At 40.3% G+C, this 9,048-nt stretch overlaps 1 pseudogene; it reads left to right on the top strand.

Moving 5' to 3' along the window:
• The first annotated feature begins 615 nt into the window (after positions 1 to 615).
• On the top strand, positions 616 to 8,506 carry LOC123050880 (uncharacterized; annotated as a pseudogene).
• Positions 8,507 to 9,048: the final 542 nt, after the last annotated feature.

Below are 9,048 nucleotides of genomic sequence, written 5' to 3'. Positions count from 1 at the left end.
ACTATTATTTTGCTACCAATTATATTAATCACTTACAGCTTAATCTTGTAACTAGTAAGACAAGGAGATTGACAACCTTCTTGCCAGGTTGGGGACAAGTTTGTTTGTGTTTGGTGTGCAAGTGCCACTCGCTTTGTTTGCTGGGGTACTCCTTCTAGTTCAATAAACCTTTGTTGTTTAACTGAGGGAAATACTTACTGCTAGGTTACATCACCCTTACATATGGGGCATCCAAACAACTCTTACGAGAGAGCAAGCAATACTACATTGTACAGAAGTTTGACAAGACACATTTGGCTAGCCATGACACAAAAAATAATTACAAAAGCCACCTTAATTGATACGTTCTAGAACGCATTGGTGATAAGTTAGGAGACGACAAAACAAATTGTTCACTTTATCAAAGTTGCATATCCCATTTAATTCTCGAGATTTACGTATTTGTTGTCGAATATCGAATACCAGAGCCAGAAATATATTCTAATTAATGACCTTTCTAACGACAGTTGGATTCCACTTCCGATGTCGTATAAATAAATGGCCCGCTCCTCGCCCTCCCTATTCAGCATTCATACTTTTATTAGTGTTACGCCACCCAATTCTCTCTGGTCCGCCATGGATGCGAGAGTTAGTGTAGAGGAGGCAAGGTCAATCATCACTAGGTTCAACAACAAAGGAAGTAGCTCTGATCGTGCCAATCACAACAACCATGATAACAATCCCGACACTAAGCTCCGCATGTGGTACCCTTCCGAGACCATGCAACAGGTAATGTATTTCTATGTTGATATTGTAGTGGATATGCATGTTATGTACTGCTAAGAGAGGGATTTAACTGGATCCAATAGAACACACTCAATCATCTAGACCATGTATGACCTTGCAAAAGTAATACAGTGGCACCAAAGGAGTAAGAGGTCACCAACTCACCATACAAGACACCAACTTTGTCTTTTTCCTCCATAGGATGCTATGCGAGTGATGGAGAAAGGGAAGGGCGTGATAGCTGTGACAGAGGAAAACAAGGTGGAGGCGCTACAGAACAAGATGTCAACCTATGAACCAGTGATCACACTAAGCACCAGAAATGATTGGGCCCAGGAGGAACACTGGTAATTGATTTTGCGTACTTTCTAATTAGCAATTCTTCAACACAAGTGTACCAGTTATTCATCATGCGGGAATCGACTTTCATGAGATGGGATGATGATTTTTTGTGATGTATTTTTTAATATATAGATAGCACCTATTGCATATTTATAGGAGATGTCCTTTTGGGGGCAAATTTTGTTCATCCATTTTTTCTTATAAAGTTTATATTTAAGAGCGATAATTTTAGATGACAATATAATTTTTCACTAGATACTTCTGCTTCCCTTTAAAGGGGTGTAATTGCACTTCCCCTAAATGTATAGCATGCATCAATAGTTTGGTCACAATTAAAACATGTTATGATTGAAGTATACTAATGATATGAATATTAGACAACAATATGTCCATATTATTATAAAAATAAAAATTTGTCATTGAATTGATTAGAATGAGTGAAATTTTTTCTATGTCAAAATATCTTTATTGTTTTCAAGTCTCCAACTATTGTTTACTAAATTTTAAGTTTTAAGAGATAGATTTTTGTACCACACATATCTAAAACCATGTTTGTCAGGTAGCTCGTTCATTAACCTAACCTAACCTGCTCATCTTGAAATTTGTTAAGTCAAAAGGCTTTTTCTGCACGGATTGAGTATCTATGGTGGTGGAAAATGGAAGGAAATTTCCAAGTAGTTTGTTACCGCTAGTACTTTTGTGGAGGTTTCAAGCCACACAAATAAGTACTTCAAGAGGCTAGCATAAAAAATCTAAGGCATCACTACAACATCAACGATCTAGGGGTTGAAATTGCGAAACCATGGATAATGGAGAATCGCTCTAGTGCGTGACAATCTCATCATTGGGGATGCTGACACCTAGAACCCAAAAAGCAGAAGAAAAAAAACAACAACTGGATGTGGGTACTAAATTAATTGATTAATTAGTCCAGAAATATAATAAAAATGGTGCAAAAACTAAGGAAATACACACACACACACACACACACACACACACACATTTGAGATGTATCAGGGCCTGAACAAGCTCACCTTGTCGAGGACGTTGGTGTGGGTGACATTAAGCCCGTTCTCGTTGCTTATTCTCGCCTTGGTGGCTCATGTATCTCTGCAAGGGACATCCCGCCTAGAAGGGCATGCCACCTTTGTTCAGAAAGGTCCCTTGGACTAATAGCACTTTCAGAATCAAAGTGCTTTAGGTGTTGAAGAGAATTTCTGCAGTGTTATGGTCGGTTATCACGAGGCTTGACCTTTGGTCTGCTTTCTGACATTGCCACTCTGGTCAGGGGTCTGGGCCTCTGTCTCCCTCACCGCCGCTCCCCCTCTTCGGGTGTCACGTGGTGCTAACATGACGCGAGCGTTATTACGGAAAGCCACCTTAATGAATACGTTCTAGACATATTGCTGATAAGTTATGAAACGGAAAATATTGTTCACTATATACTGTGGGATATCCAACTATTCTTGAGATATACGGATTTATTACCGAATATCGGATACGACAACTAGAACTATATTCTAATTAATCAACATTATAGCGACAGTTGGATTCCACTTCTGATATGGTACAAATACATTGCCACTCTCCTTGCCCTCCCTATACAAACCTTCAGAGTTCTTACTTTTACTTGTTTTATGCCACCCAGCTCTCTTTGGTCCGCCGTGAATGAGAGAGTCAGTGTACAAGAGCCAAGGTCAATAATCACTTGGTTCAACAACAAGGCAAGTAGCTCTGATGGTGCCAATCAAAACACCTACAATAAAAAGCCCGACACTAAGCTCCGCATGTGGTACCCTTGCGAGACCATGCAACAGGTAATGTATTTCTATGTTGATCTTGTACTGGATATGCATGTTATGTAGTGTTAGGAGAGAGATTTTGTGGCTCCAATAGAACACACTAAATCACCTAGACCATGTATGACCTTGCAAAAGTAATACAGTGGCACCAAAGGAGTAAGAGGTCACCAACTCACCATATAGGTCACCAATTTTGTCTTTTTCCTCCATAGGATGTGATGGAAAAAGGAAAGGGCGTGATAGCTATGACAGAGGAGAACAAGGTGGAGGCGCTAGAGAACAACATGTCAACCCATCAACCAGTGATCGCACCAAGCGCCAGAAACTATTCGACCCAGGAGGAACACTGGTAATTGATTTTGCATACTTCCTAATTAGTCATGAAATTCTTCAACACAAGTGTACTAGTTAGTCATCATGTGGGAATCGACTTTCATGAGATGGGATGATAACTTTTTGTGATGTATTTTCGAATATATAGATAGCACCTATTGCATATTTATGGGAGATGTCTTTTTTGGGGTCATCTTTTGTTCATCCATTTTTAATCAAAATTATATTTCAGAATGATAATTTTAGATGATGATATAATTTTTCACTAGATAATTCTACTTCCCTTTAAAGGTGTGGCATTTGCACTTCCCCTAAATGGATAGCATGCATCAACAGTTTGGTCACAATTAAAAAAGGGACATTTTCATTTATGCCCCTAATTTGCGCCCACTCTTAAATTTACCCCTAAGTTTTTGATGTACTCAAATTTGCCCCTAAAAGCATTTTAGGTCACGAGAATGCCCTTCCAGCTGGTCAAAGTTGTTTGACCGAAACTCTGAAAATTCATAACAAATTCATATGAACTCAGAAGAATTCAAATAAGATATCAAAATGTTCATAAAAATATCACCAATAAGCTCATATCATTTACGTTCATCACCTACACATGCATTTATTTGCATTCACCATAAATAGGGTTTTAATGTTATAAACCCTAAAATCTTTAAAGCGTGCTTTTGTCATGAACGTAAAAGACATGTGCATATCCAAGTACTTTGTCACCGCCAGTACTCTTGTGGAAGTTTGAAACACACAAATAAGTACTTCAAGAGGCCAGTGAAAAAATAAATCTAAGGCGACACTACAACATCAATGATCTAGTGGTTGAAATTCACAAACCATGGATAATGGAGAATAGCTCTAGTGCATGACAATCTCTCATCATCGGGGGATGCTGATACCTAGAACCCAAAATATAGAAAAAATAACTATGTGGTCACTAAATTAATAGGTTAGTCCAGAAAAAAATGGTGACAAAACTATGCAATTATAATACACACACATTTGATATGTATCAGGGCCACACACTCAACTTGTCGAGGACGTTGGTGTGGGTGACATTGAGCCCGTTCTGATTGCTTAGGCCCTTCCCAATGCTCCTAGTTGTACATGTGCTAAGGGTGCCACATAGGCAAAAAAATGGCGTGGCAAAGAAATTAAAGAGGAGAGTGAGCATTATGGTGACCCTAGGAAGAAACGATGCTAAGCACGTGGACCTATGTAAATACCTACCAATCAATGCATGAAGTAATATAATTATTAAACAATTCAATGAGGGAATCTTAGATACAAAAGCTAAGCACCATTGCATTGTGGAGATTAGTTGCTAAGGTTTTAAATGCACTTATTAGCACCTCACCTAAGCACCAATGCATTGGAAGAGGCCTTATTCCCGCCTTGTTGGCTCATGTGTCTCCTGCAAGGGACATCCCACCTAGAAGGGGATGCCACCTTCGTTTAGAAAGGTCCCTTGGACTAAGAGCACTTTCAGAGTTAAAGTTCTCGAGGTGTTGAATAGCATTTCTGCAGTGTTACAGTCGTTAATCACAAGGCTTGACCCTTGGTCTGCTTCCCAACCCTTCCACTCTGGTCAAGGGATCTGGGCCTCCACCCCCCTCGCCGCCACTCCCCCTCTTTGGGGTGTCATGTGGTGCTCCCTAATTGATATCCAGGGAAGAATATGTACTCTCTCTATGGTGTTGGGATCTCAGACCATGGAGGAGGCATTCCTTGCTCAGGAGGGTTAGGCCGTCGCATGGTGCAGTACTTGTCCATCGCCTCCTTGCTGCCACCAATGATAGGGATGGCGAAGATTTGTTTTGCTGTCAATCAAAGACGAAGCAAAGGGAGTTCTAGAGGGATTCCCTGCCTCATCGAGGAACCACAAATTCCGGGGATATGATGGGCTATCTAGATCTGCTGATAGGGTCCACATACCCTACCCTACTTGGTGCTCCAACTATTGGTCTTTGTCCATGGGTTGAGTGTTTATAGCCATGGAAAATGGAAGAAATTATCCAATTACTTTGTCACCACCTATACTCTTGTGCAGGTTTCAAACCACACACATAAGCACTTCAAGAGGTTAGACAGAGAAATCTAAGGCGGCACTACAACATCAATAATCTAGGGCTCGAAATTGCCAAACTCTAGATAATGGAGAATAGTGTAGTGCATGACAATCTCTCATCATCAGGGATGCTGACAACTGGAACCGAAAAATTTAGCAGGGCCTGAGCGCGCTCACCTTGTTGAGGACGTTGGTGTGGGTGATATTAAGCCCGCTCTCATTGCTTCTTCTTCCCTTGGTGACTCATGTGCCTCCCGCAAGGGGCATCCTTCCTAGAAGGGGTTGCCATGTTCGTTCAGAAAGGTTCCTCCGACTAAGAGCACTTTGAGAGTCAGAGTGCTTAGGTGTTTAAGAGCATTTCTAAAGTGTTACGATCGTCGATATCACAAGGCTTGCCCTTGCTCTGCTTCCTGGTCGTACCACTTTGGTCAAGGCGCCTGGGCCACCATCTTTCTCGCCACTGTCCCCCCTCTGTGGTGCACGGTGTCGTGTGGCGCTCGCTACATGACATGCACAGAGGAACCTGCACAATCTCAAATGTGTTGGGATCTCAGACCATGGAGGAGGCATCACACACTCAAGAGGGTTTGGTCGTTCCGTGGTACGATACATGACCATCTTCTGCATGCTGCCACTGATGACAGGGATGGCAAGGATTCTTCTTATAGCCTCATCGAAGACAAAGCAAAGGGGGCAAGAGGTCTGCCCTAGCTCGTCGAGGAACCACTGATTCCGGGGGTCGGATGTGCTATCTCGATCTACTGATAGGGTCCACATGCCCAACCCCTACCTGGCGCGCCAACTATTGGTGTTTCATAACCACAACACAATCGAGGATGACAAATTTGTTCAGAGGGGCGTATGAGTGGCATGTCGAGATGGTAAGATGAGAGATAGAGAGTTTTCCCAGGCTCAGGCCCTCCGGAAGGAGGTAAGACCATACTCTTGCATCCAGTTCTGTATTGCTTGAGTGCCCGCCAACAATCATGATAATCAATGAAGATCTATTTTTGTGTAACAATCCCATGGCCTAGCAGTGGAGGATAGGATGAAGATGGGTTCGGTGTGAACTCTAGGTCAAGATTGCTCCTAAAGGTGTTGGATCTACCCTAAAAGGTCTCCTAGCTTTACGTATATACTCAATCGAGCTAGGGTTACTTGGTTCAGGTTGGTGATCAGGCCGGTTCATGCCAGGAGGTCTCGTTGGACCATGTCTTAGGAGGTACTCTTTGCTTGTGTGGAAAGTCAGGGACGCCTTCCTGCACCCTCACCTTGTTCTGTCCCAAGGTCGCTCAGTTCCTGGGATTGGTACGGTGCTTCCAGAGCCCTTAGGTCCGGGGGACCCAAAGCTCCATTCATAGTACCTTTGTCAACATAATACGATGCATTGGAAATTTTATCGTTTTGATGTTAATTAATGTTCTTTAAATGATTGTACCTTCATTTTTCATCATATGTTGATATGCTTGCACCATCTTAAATTTGAACCTATAAACATATGAAAAACATTAATGTAGATTACATCAAGTACATAAGTCTGACAAGCCACATTTGGCTAGCCGTGACACAAGCATTATCACAGAAAGTCACCTTAATTAATATGTTCTATAGCATATTGGTGATAAGTATGAAACAACAACAAGAAGAAATTGTTCACTTTATTGTTGTTGGGTATCCAATTTAATTCTTTATGTGTATGAATTTATTATTGAATATTGGATACGACATAACTAGAAATATTTTCTAACTAATCAAATTTGTAGCGACAGTTGGATTCCACTTTCAATATGTGACAAATACATTACCCCCCTCCTCGCCCTCCCCAGAGTTCATACTTTTACTTGTTTTATGCCACCCAGGTCTCTCTGGTATGCCATGAATGCGAGAGTTGGTGTAGAGGAGGCAGGGTCAATCATCACAGGGTTCAACAACAAGGAAAGTAGCCCTGTTGATGAAAATAATAGCAAGTACAATAACAAGCCCGACACAGAGCTCCGCATGCAGTACCATTGCGAGAGCATGCAACAGGTAATGTAGTTCTGTGTTGATCTTGTAGTGGATATGCATGTTATGCTGTGTTAAGAGGGTGATTTAAGTGGATCCAATAGAGCACATTGAATCATCTATACCATGTATGAACTTGCAAATATTATATAGTGGCACCAAAGGAGTAAGGGGTCACCAACTCACAATTTTTACACCAATTTTACTGGGTTTTCCTCCATATAGGAGGGTACGCGAGTGATGGAGGAAAGCAAGGACGTGATAGCTATGTCAGAGGATAACAATGTTGAGGTGCTAGAGAACGAGATGTCCATCCGTCAACCAGTAATTGCACCAAGCGCCAGAATTTATTGGACCAAGGAGGAACATTGGTAATTGATTTTGTGTACTTCCTAATTAGTCATGAACTTCTTCAACACAAGTGTACCAATTAGTCATCATTCGGGAATTATCACACAAAAATTATCATCCCATAATCTTTTTCAAATTTATGAAGAATGTATTTTTGGGGGTGTACTTTGTTTATCCATTTTTATCTTAACAGCTTTATATTTAAGGATGATAATTTTAGATGATGATATACTTTTTCACTAGATAGTTATCTTTCCCTTTAAATTTAGTGGCATTGGCACTTATCCTAAATGGATAGCATGCATAAGCTATTTAGTCACAATAAAATGTTATGATTGCAAGCATAGTCATGATATGGATATTAGACAACAATATGTCCATGTTATTATAAAAATAATAGTTGTCATTGACATGACTAGAATGAGTGCAAATGTTTCTATTTGGAAATAGCTTATGGTATTTAGATGTCCAACTATTTTGTTTACTAAACTTTAAAAGATAACTTTTGCTTCCACACATATCTATAACCATGTTTATTAGGTAGAAGTTTCATAAAAATGAATGAATTATGTGTAGCTCTTTCATAACCTAACTTGCCCATCTCGAACTTTATTATTCAAGGAACTTTCTCGATGGATTGAGTTTCTATGGCCGTGGGAAATGGAAGGAAATATCCAAGGATTTCGTCACCACCAAGACTCCTGTGCAGGTTTCAAGCCACGCGCATAAGTACTTCAAGAGGCTAGAGAGAAAAAATCTAAGGCGGCGCTACAGCATCAACGATCTAGGGCTTGAAATTGCCGAACCGTGGATAATGGGGAATAGCTCTAGTGCATGACAATCTCGCGTCCTTGGGGACGTTGACCACCCGAACCCAAGTTTTAGATTGTGAACTCTGTTGCGAGCCCGGTTCTTACCATGAAAAACATTGTTCATTTTGGTTACTTTCTTAAGGGCTTGGCATCTAAGAACAATATATTGTTGAATAAATTATCTCCCAGCTACTGTTTTGGGAGAGTGAACCATATTGCTTTTTTCTACTATTTATTATTTTGTTATGGATATTACAATTAATCTTTATGTGGTTTTAGTACTAATATGCATGTTTTTACTGAATACATTTCTAGTTTTTTTACTTCCTGATTTCTTCCACTTACTACATGCATTGACAACTTGTAAATTTTAGAGTCACAAAGTTGTATTTAGATGACACCATTAGCTTCATTATTTTTCAAATTTGACTCATCTTGTTATTTTATAGTTTAATGGTATTATAGTCCATTTTGTAATTCATTTTGCATTCTCTGAGACACCCAGTATACATTTTTGTTGGGCTTCATAGTCAAAGGATAGAAATCATAATTAGGGTGCATAAGATAC

The sequence above is a fragment of the Triticum aestivum genome, chromosome 2D (genome assembly GCF_018294505.1).
Source record: "Triticum aestivum cultivar Chinese Spring chromosome 2D, IWGSC CS RefSeq v2.1, whole genome shotgun sequence".
Classification (NCBI taxonomy): Eukaryota; Viridiplantae; Streptophyta; class Magnoliopsida; order Poales; family Poaceae; genus Triticum; species Triticum aestivum.
The sequence above is the reverse complement of the archived record's forward strand: the minus strand, read 5'-3'. Positions and strand labels throughout refer to the sequence as shown.